This window comes from Clupea harengus, chromosome 6 (genome assembly GCF_900700415.2).
Source record: "Clupea harengus chromosome 6, Ch_v2.0.2, whole genome shotgun sequence".
NCBI lineage: Eukaryota > Metazoa > Chordata > Actinopteri > Clupeiformes > Clupeidae > Clupea > Clupea harengus.
In genome coordinates, this window is record NC_045157.1 from 29,616,295 (window position 1) to 29,629,526 (window position 13,232).

Genomic DNA, 13,232 nt, shown 5'->3' on the forward strand with positions numbered 1-13,232 from the left:
AAACAAAATAGTGGTAAGCAAAATGTGCAAGGTGTTTCACTGTTGGGAGCCTGTTTACTGTAGTTATTGGTCCCCTTGAGAAACTACCACCATCGGTCAGCCTTGGCAGGGAATTACCGCCGAACTGAGCAGTAGGCTACATACGCCCGAACGGGTCAGTTACTGGCTAATCGACACCCTTGAGTTCAAACTGCCCAATGTCAAAAGCTTATTTGAGGAGGCTGAATGTCTCCACAGGGGCACAGCCAACAGTTGTCTGCTAATCTGACGAGACGTATCCAACATGTGTCTCACTGATATTGGCCCTTCTGTCTGGACATCGAAGATGCTGAGGCCAAGCAGTGATGCTGACAGGGAGTGCATAGAGATCGATATATCCAGTCAGACACAAATCTGGTGATCACTGAGCCGCATAGCCCTCTAAACAAAGAGCATGTGGCAAAGAGAAACACTCTCTGTTCTTAGGAGAAAAGAACTGTGTAACCTTTAACTAATGTGAAGCATAGTATGTGTACTCATTTACATACAGAGCAAGGCATGAACCTACAATATCTATCACACAAACTTCTTTGCCATCAGAATGCCATTCATTTAAAGTATAATGATCCTTGTGTTGAATCTGGATTTACAGATAACACTTAATGATAGTGATATGAATTAGACTAACAGCATACCTTTGCTCGTACCAACCAAAGCAGACAAGTCCAGAAGAATTCTGTACTATGGTTTGTTCACACTCTTGATTTAACTTTTTAATATATGAACATCCTGATAATTACATAACAGCGCTTCCACATTAATCTGTCTATGATCTGCATAGAACTACCCATGCTGGCTCATTAAAAACACCTGGGTCCAGTACAAAAGGGGAATGACTGTGGACACACTATTTATTTGTAAAACTTGATATGAAGAGTGACACTCTTGCTATCTGAAGCACATTGATTGGATCATTTTCTTCGTTATCTCTCCTCTCAGCTCACCCCTGATGCCAACCACAAAAGCCCAGGCTGTTAAGTATTTAACCAAAAGGCCAAGTTGCATATTTAGAAGAAAACAATGCAAATGTACAACAGAATAAAAAAAAAGGTTTTTGTATCACGAGTTTTGTAAAGGCTGACACAAAGGCACAAAGACACAAAAGTATTCTGATTCTTTTACTTGTGCTACTGTTATTCATTATGTGCTTACCTGGTCTGCACCTGTGTACACAAATGAGGTGTCGCTTGTCCTGGTCTGTGGAAGCCCAGTCTCGTCGCCACACATCAGTATGCAGCAGACAGTGGCTGCTCAACGGCCAGCGTGAGTTCAGCGCAGCAGCCTCGTTTCCCAGGCATCCTGCAGGAGAGGCAGCATGTGAGACTCTCTGATTCATTGTTGGCTGATGCTGCCTCTGAGAGACTGGCAATTACTGGAACCAACCCATCCCTTTTGATATTCAGCGGATGAAATCTGGGTAAATATATGGACCTGAAAGCAATGTAGTCGCAACTCATTCAGGCCCAGAAGTTAGACCTGTGGGGCATTCATGTCTTGGGGGTGGATTATTTATGTGAATACTGGCTCAACTGGGGTTAGCTTTTCAATCAGCAAGCTTGTGCCTCTACAAATGCACAATGCCCTTATTTGCAGAAAAATACAGTCAATCAGGTGAGTGTCTAATCTGCTCAAGGTTCCGGATGGAGAATGCTGCAAGATTTGAAAGGGCAGCTTTAAGAGCTACTATCACTTTAATTTGCCTTTGGTGGGAGGTCTTTACAAATAGCTAGTGTGAACAATTTGCAACCGAAACAAACACCATCACCAACAAAGTAATCATCATTGTCTTCATCACAATCCTCAGATGAGCCTTTAAAATGGAAAAAAAAATCAGGGAGAGGCGCTCATGATCATGAGTTTAATTCGCCACGGTCTCAACAAACAACAGAAGGCATATTTTGGAGTGCAAATTCATCACTAGCCTACAACCACACAGCAGCTATGAGAGGCAATCAAAGCCGAGAGGGCCAGCATTGCTGCCTGTGCACTCGCTTGATGGGTGTGTTCCCGGACCAGTTGAAGTCAAACACAGCCTCCCAATTGAGTATGGAGGAATTGGCCAAACACTTCAAGATACTGGCCAGCTGGAAAATGCATCCAGGCAGCACTGGTATTAGACTATGTGTTGTATTAGACTACTACATTTTCAGTTCTTCCCACTGTAAATGTATGCCAATGTTCAGGTTCAGAAATGTTATGAATCTTAAAGTGAACAACTGTACTTTTTCTGTAAAAGAATAAATAGGCTACAAGTTAAACCCAGCAAATTAAAAATGTTCTCTCATTTATTTATTTTTACAAAGAAATTTGAGATACATTACGAGTGAAGCACTATTCGGTTCTATGTCACCCAATTTAAATTCAGGGGAGGGGACAGGGGATGTTTTTCTTATGGGAGTGTCATAATTTAAGCAGATTCTCATTACAAACAGGATAGATTTAATACAGAACTGTCCCCCAAGTGCTTAGTAAATCAACAAGGTTTGAGATAATGGATCTGTGAAATTCCACCAGCAGCCTCAGCATTCTCTTCCCTCTAGACTAGGCTTCCTGTTGCCTTATTTATTATCAGATTATTCAAGTTTGGAGAGAGAGAGAGAGAGAGGGAGAGAGAGAGGGAGAGAGAGAGAGAGAGAGAGGGAGAGAGAGAGAGAGGGAGAGAAAGAGAGAGAGAGAGAGGGAGAGAGAGAGAGAGAGAGAGAGAGAGCGAGAGAGAGAGAGAGAGAGGGCATTCCAATAGATTACGTGTTTATCTTATTAACTAAGAGCTACATATTCCAAGATGCATCAGCTGCCAGGGTTGCTGATGGTTTAAAAATGCTGCAATCAGGATTTAGAGGGGACTCAGATGCTGATGCACTGGCATTCGAGTCCCTGTGATTCCATTCCAACTCCAATTCAGGAGGCAAAATAAAGAGCCAAAGTTTATTTTCTGAAGTACGAGTTGTTTAACGGATGACTCTCGCCTTTGATGTCTCTATTGATTTATGAAGCCAGGCAGTCCTTAACAACTGTCAGCTTGAAGAGACCTAGCTGCTTAGCAATGCAAAGCATGAACTTAATCCCACCATAGATTTAGGAGGGTCTTGTGTGCTGTTCCAATACAGCGAAACACAGCAGATTCCATGATTGGAATATTGAGCTGCACATGACTTGGAAAGAAAGTGAAAATCCTTTCTGAAGCCATTTCTTAAAGACTGCTTGTCTCGCATTTGGGGAAAAAGCAAAGCAACATATCTGATACTGAACCCTAAAAATATATATTTAGACCAAATCTAAAACAAACAGACCTAGATCATGCCTACAATCGTGCTATTAACTTGTATCAATTCTAAAAATAAATCCTGACCCTCAATACCAAACGGCATGTGCTGCATATAATCCTATTAGGATGGTGCCAGAGATGCACTGTACGATATTATTTAGAGTTTTAGTTTAGTTTCAACTAGTAGTTCTTGTGGTGTAGTCCGTTGGAGGCCTCAAGTAGAAGATGGATTTCACCAGATCTTTTACCATCTCTCAATCCTCGCTCGCATTTGGTGAGTACATTTTAACCCACAGTTTTTTTTATGTATATGAATTAACAAAAATAAAAAATAAAAAGGGGAATACTGTATTTGCTAATTGACACGATTTTTGTGCATTTTGGACAGGCTATAGGAAACAAGAGTATTCCTTATGTTGTCAAGAGATGTGAAGCAGTTGACATATACATTACATTTAACTTGTCTAGCTTACATTGTCCTGATTTGTCTTGAAGTCTGAAGTTGTCTTTCTGCAAATATTCTTTGGAATGTTCAGGTCAACTTTTCTGATACTGTAGCTAACTGTCTGCTCTTAAATGAGGTGCATATCATTATGTGTAACCATATTCAATACGATTATTTCAATTTCAATGCAAGGCATTTTGTTTATATTTTTTTTGTAGATCCTGGGGATTACAGGATTACACTGTTTTCACGAGGTAGACTTGTAACCTTTGCCCACACTGTACACTGAATCAATGAATCACAAAGCTTCATGATATTCTGCAATGGCTTGATTGAGTGTTGATGCAAGTATTGCACATACTGTACATGTTACCTTCTTTTTGTGATGTTTCACTTAAGCTACAGATAACTCTATTGAAAATGTGTTGTATGTCTGTAGTGTGTGTGTGTGCATTTCAGAATTCCACAAAGAAAAAGAAAAATACTGTCTGACTTGGCATGCCCCACTTTGTGAGGATACTAAGAACTTTTTCAAGACCAGTGAGGTGTGTTTAAAGGCTCTGCCAAGGCCTTCAAAGGGATTTGGATACTTTGTTTGAAATGCATTATATCATTAAAAACCTTTCATAACAGTCTTTCATTGCTAAGAATTTAGTGTCTTACTTCATTTGTTTTTCAGCCAACTAATCCAGTTAATGATGTTTTAAAGGGGAAGTGACACGGGCCTTTTGATGTGGGAATAGTATCTGAGGAGAGCTGTAGAGATGTAAGGAGAGCAACATCTGCCTTGTTCTGGAAGAACAGCTTGTTCTCACTGAGGTGTCAGAAGTACCCAAAGCATTTGGACTCATGATGGGTCTCCTGTATGCAGTCATCATTGATCCCCAAGCATTTGAAATACACCTTTGATGTCCCACAAAATGTCATATTCAACATCGGTGGGAGCAGTTGTTTCTTCATGGCTGTGTGGGCTATGCAAAAACGTGCTCGCTAGGAAGTTGTAACATCCACTGTATACTACACTTGGAGACTTGGGCCTTCAGATTTTGTTTAGGCCAAGGGTTTGTGTTTAGTGTTGAGAAATACTCTTGGACCTTTAGGATTTCAAATGTGCTTTCGCGTCTCTCTCTTGTCACACTGACAGACAAACACGCACACTCCCCAGTTAGCTCTTTAGGAATTGTCAAGAGCGCACTTCTCTCTTATTCAGAGATTCAACACGCTCTTATATTACATTGTTGTAAGAGATTGTCGTAACTTTAATAATATTTGTTATCTAGGCCTACTGTAAGCAATGTCTGTCCTGCTCTCTTTCTCTCACACGCCCACATGCCCATGGGGTTAAGGGGGGGAATATCTGAAATAAATATAAATGTTCTAAGTTCTTGTGCATCATTTTAAGGCAACCAGGTAACTCACATTTTTTAAGTTCATTTTTTTGTCCCAGTGTTGATAGGTTGGGTTTACGTGTTGGATTCACTAGAGCATGTTGATGAACTTGTGGTCATGATCTGAACATACAAAATCTAAATTCAGGGTTCAGCTGACAAACAAGTGAAGGGGCACAACACTGTGGTCAACTAGATGGCAAAGGGGTCTGACCTCACCTCAGATTGATAGGTTAGGCAACACCATGGCATCTCATCTCACGGCATCTTATTGCCATGGTACAGATATACTCAAATCTTTTTATAGAACACATATGTTCCAGTTAATGCAGTAGTATGGCCAGTCTGATGCCTGTTATTTTGACAACATTATCTGAGGTAATGTACATGTCAAGACTGTTAAATGAACTGTGGCACCTATCAGATATTTACTGTGTTCTGCGAAAATATATAGCAATGCTTTTTCTCAAAATAAGGTTAAGCATTACTTATTTGAGGGTCATAAAAATCAGAGTTTACATGAAGAAAATAACTACATTGTGTGTTATACCTGGAACAATCTTGAAAAGATCCCCTGAATTTGTTGTTTCACAAGTTGGCAATCCATCTGAACTTCTTTTAAATTACGCATTCATTTTCCTCATGAAAACAGTTTTCTGTCCGTACCAATGAGACCTGTCTAATTAATGAACTCATTTGAAAACCTTTGGTAAATACAATTCCCTTGATGTTTTTTTTTCATAGTAAACAAACTTTATACAAACCATGGCATGCTTCAGTTTAGCAAGCCTTTGGACTGGTTATCACACAAAATCCATGTGTGGCTGTATTGCTAGGTGTTTATTTTTTGGGAGGGGGGAAAGCGAGAGAAAGAACTGGGGAAGATCTAGACAGACCGAGAAAGGGAAATAAACAAAGTAAGCATTAGGAAGGAATGTGAAGGAAACATAGGCTACTCCTTTACAATATATCTGAGTGGTTGTGCAGACATGTGATTCTGAATAAGGCTGCACTTAAATGTTGTTGTTGAAAAGTAACACAGGTCTGTTTTTTCTGATGGTTTTACATTGGATGAATCACATTATTGTGCAAGTATGACTATCTACTGTCTGTCAGTGTCTGAATAATCTTTTTTAGTTGGAGCTGGATCTGAACAAAGAAATCTGAACATAGACTTGAAGTGAGAAAATGTACATTGTATCACAGTTGTGCTATGGGTGTCCTTCTCACCACAGGTTTAAATATGCCGGTAATGTAATCAGTATCAGCACCACTCAGTCTCAAGTGGCAACAGGCCTATTTTCTCAGTGTCAAGGTCATTATTTGTCCTTCTATGAAGCTGATATTTAAGGTCACTCCCTGAATGTCTCAGTATGTCATTTGACATCTATGACGCTTTAGAAAGCTAGAGAGATGAATAGGTAAAATGGCATGAAACAGTTATGACGCTTTAGAAAGCTAGAGAGATGAATAGGTGAAATGGCATGAAACAGTTAAATTGGATCAGCTTTAAGTGGCTCTCACATCCTCAGATCTGATGCTGCTGCACATTTTAATCAGAACCTGCTAATGCTTCACACAGAGGACAGCAAAAAAAAAAAAAGAATTCTAGAGGAGCCGACTGAACAGCGATCCACTTCCAAACCCTCTCTTGTGCTCAGGGACCTCAAACACCTACATGCCAAGTGCCTCAGGGATAACAATACGACACAAGACATTACATGGTCTGGGTAACATGGAAATGTAAATATCATCATAAATATTTGGACCAAAGAGCTAGACAAGATACAGTATATGCCAAAAGCCATCATCAACCAACAAGAACCAACGTGCTACCCACAGTATATCATTTACTGTACAAAGTAATATATAGAGAAATTATTTATGTCCGACATACACAATTTCTAGTTTTATTAACCACCCTCCTTATTCGCAAGTCATATCAACTCTATCTGTTCTAATAGCTACTAGGTGTTTTTAACCTGAATTGCTGTGGTATTTGTGTGAGGAGGTCATCTTCATATCAATGAGCAAGATCAATGAGGCAAATAAGCCTACAGCTCAGCTGCAAACACTCTCCACAGGGTGCTCCACATTTGAAAGTAAGATCCTGAGCAAGTGGGAGTTGTAATCATGTGTAATGTTTCCCTTGAAAGCCAGTATAACACAGATCAGCATATACAGTACATGTGTCCCCATATGGCATCTTCGACAGCTGTCCAGAGTCCCTGAATGGCATTTTTATTTTCGGAATTATGGAAATATTGATGACAATATGTGTGTGTCAATACTCTCCAGTGCTGTGTGACAACGTAACTAGTATGAATGGCTTTTGGCGTGTATTGTATCTTGTCTCACTCTCGGTCTCTGTGCGGGGGTGCCAGAAGGGTGGGCATGAGGTTTGGCCGATTACTTCACTTTATTAAGACCACCTGTGTGGAGGAGAAACAACTTTCAAGTCAAAATGGAACAGAAGGGGAATGTATCTCTGGTGATTTCAGTTTACGCCCACTGCAGCTCTCCAAACTGAAGTCTTTGCTAGAACATACTGTAAGGAAACACCGCAGAGTTAGTCTGCCATGCACCACAATCCCTCTTCATCCCTGCCTCAATGCGACCCCTGGCTGAGTGTACCTAGGATACCCTGCTGTGGTAGCTAGGCCACAATTCGTAGCTGTCTGGCAAGCGGGTGGCTGCCCTGCTGACTCACTTTGCTGATCGATAGCTAATTCACTTACATAATTAAGGAGCTCTGCAATCGGAACGCAGTGGAAGGTGTGATAATTGATTACGCTTGCTCTACATTTTCCCCTGTGGGTTTGTGGTGCATTGCCCCATCATTTTTCACTTTGTCATTGCCATGCAGGGGTGCTGAGCTACGCTGCAGGGGCTCGGAAACAATCGGCCAAACCTCATGCCCACACCTCTGGCACCCCCGCACAGAGGCCCCGCCACTGTATGTGTGGCACCAAACAGAGGCATAGAGTGTGTCTGGCACTCACATGGTCCAATTGTGTTTAGGACTCAGAAGGTATAAATAAGGTCATTGACTTAAACAGGGTAACACTTCAGGCAAGTATGGTAATTGAATCATGCACCTGTGTCATTTTATCTAATTGGTTGCAGGAGTTGCTTAATTGGACTTTATTTACAAATCATTATCGGAAAGTATTCCTTGCCCAATGGGAAGATCTACTTGGCAGTGATTTTTGACCTGACCTGAACCAATTATGCTTCTCTTGTCATCCGAGTTATTATCTTGAAACAGCCACGAGTACCTTTAGAAAAGATGTGCACCGCAGACATGTGTTATCTTCACTTGTTTGACCTATTCCATCAGTAGAGGCCTTAGAGGCATTTTGTTCCTCCCAGGATATGTACATATCTACTAAATGAAGCAAAGGACAAAATTGGATGAGTAAATAAATTAACAGCAACAATCTATACAGACAGTGAGATGCATTTCTAACTCGGATAGTGTTTTTTTGGTAAAGCCATGGGATCCATTACTAGCACTGTCATCAAATGACAAAAGTCTACAAGGTGGACAATGTAACAGTGCTTCCATGAAATTTCAAGCGCCTAGAGTATGTATAATCATCAAATATACATGAAATTGTGATTAAATACCAAAACCCTGTCAATAATCTGACCTGTCTTTGGTTATTAATTATGGTCAATGGAGACAAGAAAACTACTTTAAAACATAAATTCACCCACTGCATTGCTTAAAATATTGTCATTCTTCATTTCATACCACACAGCTGTCTCTATAGCCTATATACGAATATGAAACATTAATGGCACTGCCATTAATAACATTGACAGAACCTGTGTATTGGCCCCTTTCACCAGTGCAGCAATGCAATACAGTACTGCAATACCAGGGCTCTACAGTGCGAGTATTTCACTCGCATTTGCGCCTAAAAATAGGTATGTGCGAACTTGAAAAATAATTTACGAGCACAGTGCGCGAGTGACGGGCTGTTGTCAATACACGGAACAACGGCGTGAAGAAGTGAAGCACCATAGATTTCATATGGAAACAAGTGACAGGGTCGCGACTGCACGATGTGAACATAGCATGATGACACGCTTAACTTCATGCAAATGAGAGCGACGATTCGCAACCAATGGGCCAGAGCCATATAAAAAGAGGGTTACGACGATCTCTCCGACATGTGATCACTTGGTATAAGTAGCTCGCAAAAAACCCACTGCTGGCAACCTGTTTGAATGGTCTTTCACGGGACAGACAGCAGCACCACCTCGATTTACTGACATTTTCGGTATATTAACACATAATATCAATTGGTTACTGGTGTGTTGTATTCTGTTTATGTCTGATACTTTATTAACATTACATTAACTTATAACACTAGGCAGCAATATTGTGAAGCAGAGCTAGAAATGGCTTTGCTAGCTCCCATACTGTAGCTCACACCAGCAACTGCTCAATTTAGAAAAAAGAAAGAGAAAGGAGTTTGGTAACTTAGCTAGTAACTGTCAATGATAACTAGTTATTAGAATGTATTAGCCAACGTTAAGTTAACTTCAAAGGGGCAGTCGAGTGTATAGGTTGTGTCAGCTTGGATAGCTAGCTAGTCATTTTCGATTTAAGCCTTCCGTTAGCCTTGGCGAACTTTTAGCTAGCTAACTTTAGCTAACTATGAGGTAGCATATCCTAGCTAAGTTATGCTAGCTAGTAAACTCATTGCAGAATAGACTATAGGGCAGGCCACGCATGACATTAATCAAGAAAAAATAAATTAATATGTGATTGGTTTAAATATCCTTGTCTATTTGGGCAGTTGTTATTATCATTGGCACCACTTTCAACTGTCAAAACTATCCGTCTAGCTAAATCTGTTGGTTATCAAATTGCACAGCAATTCAAATGGAGGATATGTGGTTGATTTAACTCTAAGGCCAGGTAGGCATAGTAGTTGTAATGTGCTATCACATCATTTGAAAATCTAGACTTGATATTCTCTTATATTTGAATGATAATTCTGTTAATTAAGTATTGCCTTAAAATGATTATTTACATTGAATTAATTGGAATTCAGCTGTAGGCATATACTAAGAGATCTGTCTCTTAGAGACTAATTGCATCCACAATTTAAGTACTGCAAGCTTGACTATTATGCACTTGTAGACACAACACAGGGGGTCCCTGGGCCTGGGAAGGAAAGGAGTTTAATGTGGCTATAATATGGACTTTTAAATGTGACTAAAACTAGACTAAAATGTAATCAGTTTTCGTTGACGAAAACTAGACTAAAACTAAGAAGGATAAAAATGACTAAATGTGACTAAAACTAGTATGCATTTTCGTCTTAAGACTAAATCTAAAATAGCTGCCAAAATTAACACTGAGATAGGGGACCCCTTAATCTACAATTCATTGTTGCTAGCTCTAATCAGATGTACTAACTAGGCTAATAAGAGAAGACTAACTTTGTATGCCAACAAACACCAATAACTAGAACTAATTTGACAGACTATAAATCAACGGACTACTGGTTATGGTACACATGCTCTCTAGCTAGCTACAGTAAAAGTGTTGCTTACATTAGATACTAGACCTACAGTCTAACTCTAACTGCATTTAGAATCTAACAAACTATATCTTACAATAAACTTTAGGTAAAGCTGGCTATATAAAATACTACTAATAACAATTGATAAGAGGTCCACTAAAGTGTTGAAATATGAACAAATGCAGTAATTTGATCAATTTACCAGCTAACTTGCTTCGGAAACACTGAACATGAATGGGGTTGAACGTTGGAAAATACAATGTTTGGAACTATAGGTCGCAAATGACATGCTTTACTTCCGCATTAAAAAAAAAAAATCGCTGTGCTCCTAAATTTCTTTGTGTGCTCCTAAATGTTTTCATTTAGGAGCACATGTACTCCTTGGGGAAAACCTTAGCGTAGAGCCCTGAATACTGAGCTTAGCTGCTCATTTTGCTAAGAGTGTTTGAGGTCATGAAATTCAACTGAAGTGCTATTTTTGAATCTGCAGCAAAATCTTTAATATTCAGCTTCTTGTGAAAAAGAGGACACCTTACTTAGTTAAATCTGAGACAATTTGCCAGTGGGAAAGCTGTTCTTCTGATTGGGAGCAGAGGAATTGGGAATGAGGAGGGACTGGGGGAGTGTGGGTGATTACTCATTTTACACTGAAGGCACTCCAGGGAGGTTGATTGTTCTCTAAGCTCTCATCTGTGCAATATTCCCCCAGCAGGTAAAGCTTTCTCTCATGTTTGATGGATGGCTGACATGTTTCAGACCGAAAAATTTCAGAATATCCCATCAGTCACAAAGTCATTACTGTGTTTATCTGTTTGATAGTTTTGTTTGCTTGCCTTGTGAGATGGCAGAGTAACACAAAAGAGATGGCAACTAATGGAAAATAACAGTACTTTGGCGCCCCCTGCAGAGGCTCTATTGCTGTCAACAAGGACATCTTCATGAGAGCTGTTGAAGGTGAAGCCAGCTGCAGGTTGTTTTAAGCATCACATCTTCTCTCTTCATACCGAATAACAAATCAGGATGTAGACATTAATATGTGCTTTTCAATTAAATAAAAACACACTTCCACCTTCAAATCCATTAATCGTGTGTTAATTAGGAATAATTAAACCCGAAAGTGATCTTGAATGGGAATCAAGTCATCTTTCATATCATGCACCCTATGCCACAATTCATTTTCTATTCCTTGTGAGGCAGAGCGTTTCCAATTCACTCACCTAATTACATTAGGAATAAGAGGGCACATTTCAGCCCTAAGAGGTTTCATTGTGATCGACAAACCGGATCAAGAAGGATGTCTTGGAATAATTGGATTACAAACTTTACATTTGGATTTGACTGCAGCATGAGCAGTGATTGATTGTTCAGACTTGACAAAATCAGGATTCAAAACAAAAGGAGGGTTCTCACTCAGAGAAGAAGCCAAATGTCAATTAGCTATGGTTTATGACAGCTACTGCTCTGAAACTGACTCACACACAAGACAGGAATACCACAACAATCCAAAGAACATAGCGTTAGGTGTTTTAACAGTCTCAAGGAATAAGTAGCATTCTAGCCGCACATTGCAACCAGTTAGTGCACAGCTATGCATTTATAAAATGATCCATTAAGCATATGCATAAAAGATTATAAAGCCCCTAAACTCATTAAATTATATTTCATTATTATTCATAATTTTTTTGGGAGTAAATGCAAAATCTACATTGGGTTTAGGGAAACAAACCTACAGCGGAACTAAATCACAGCAGGACTGCATTTCCTGTGAGAATAAGTGTCCTTATATTAGGGGTAAAAGCTTGAGGCCTGTCACTGCATTCGTATTGTGCTGCTAGCATAAGAAATGTAAAAGCTAAAGCCATAGCAGTGATTAAAGACTAGCATTACTTAAGTATAAAAAAAATGGCTGTACTAATTACTTGCATAACATGTCAACCGCTGTGTTATGAGAACATTACACACTGCAACTTGCACAATTCTCTCTCATCTAGAACAGTTTCTCTGGCTGTTATTGGAAATATAATGTGACAAAGAATCAAAATGTCGGCGATTCTAATCCAATACACTTTTTGTCAAATTCAGTTCTTCAAGCTGTTCGTTTTGCGTGTGCACCCAAAAAAACTGTGTTTGTACACAGTCCTGGCTCTGGAAATGGAAAGCAAACAAAATGGCTTGGATCGAGCCATACACTGTTCCATCCAAACAGCAAGCTGCTTCAGGAGCACGGACGGGAGGGTGTCATTTGATTGTCTGTTGAGGTCAAATATCAACCTTTCACCAGAATTGTGGACTGTGCCTTAAATAGCTTGAGTAAAAATGTGAACAATATCCAACAGAACTCTGTTTAGGTCACTTGATTGTAGTGCCATGCTCCAAACCCATGGGAGGTTTCAGAGCACAGGCATGGGGTAAAGGGGTGCTTAGGTACTGTAAAACCTCCCAAAAGTACTGATGCCATCTCTGGAGTCCAATAACTATAAGTCAGTGTAAATTGGTGTTTGTGACCAAAACAAGAAATCACAATAGGCTGTAAAGACCAGATTTAAATTAAC

The 13,232-nt window shown here is 39.8% G+C and overlaps 1 long non-coding RNA gene across 1 annotated transcript in view; it reads right to left on the reverse strand.

The window, feature by feature from the left end:
* LOC116220832 overlaps positions 1-13,232 on the reverse strand; it is a 30,808-nt gene that overhangs the window by 10,827 nt on the left and 6,749 nt on the right. The window contains exon 2 of the long non-coding RNA XR_004163910.1: positions 1,192-1,338. This is a non-coding gene — a long non-coding RNA (uncharacterized LOC116220832). The remainder of the gene's footprint in view (positions 1-1,191; positions 1,339-13,232) is intronic.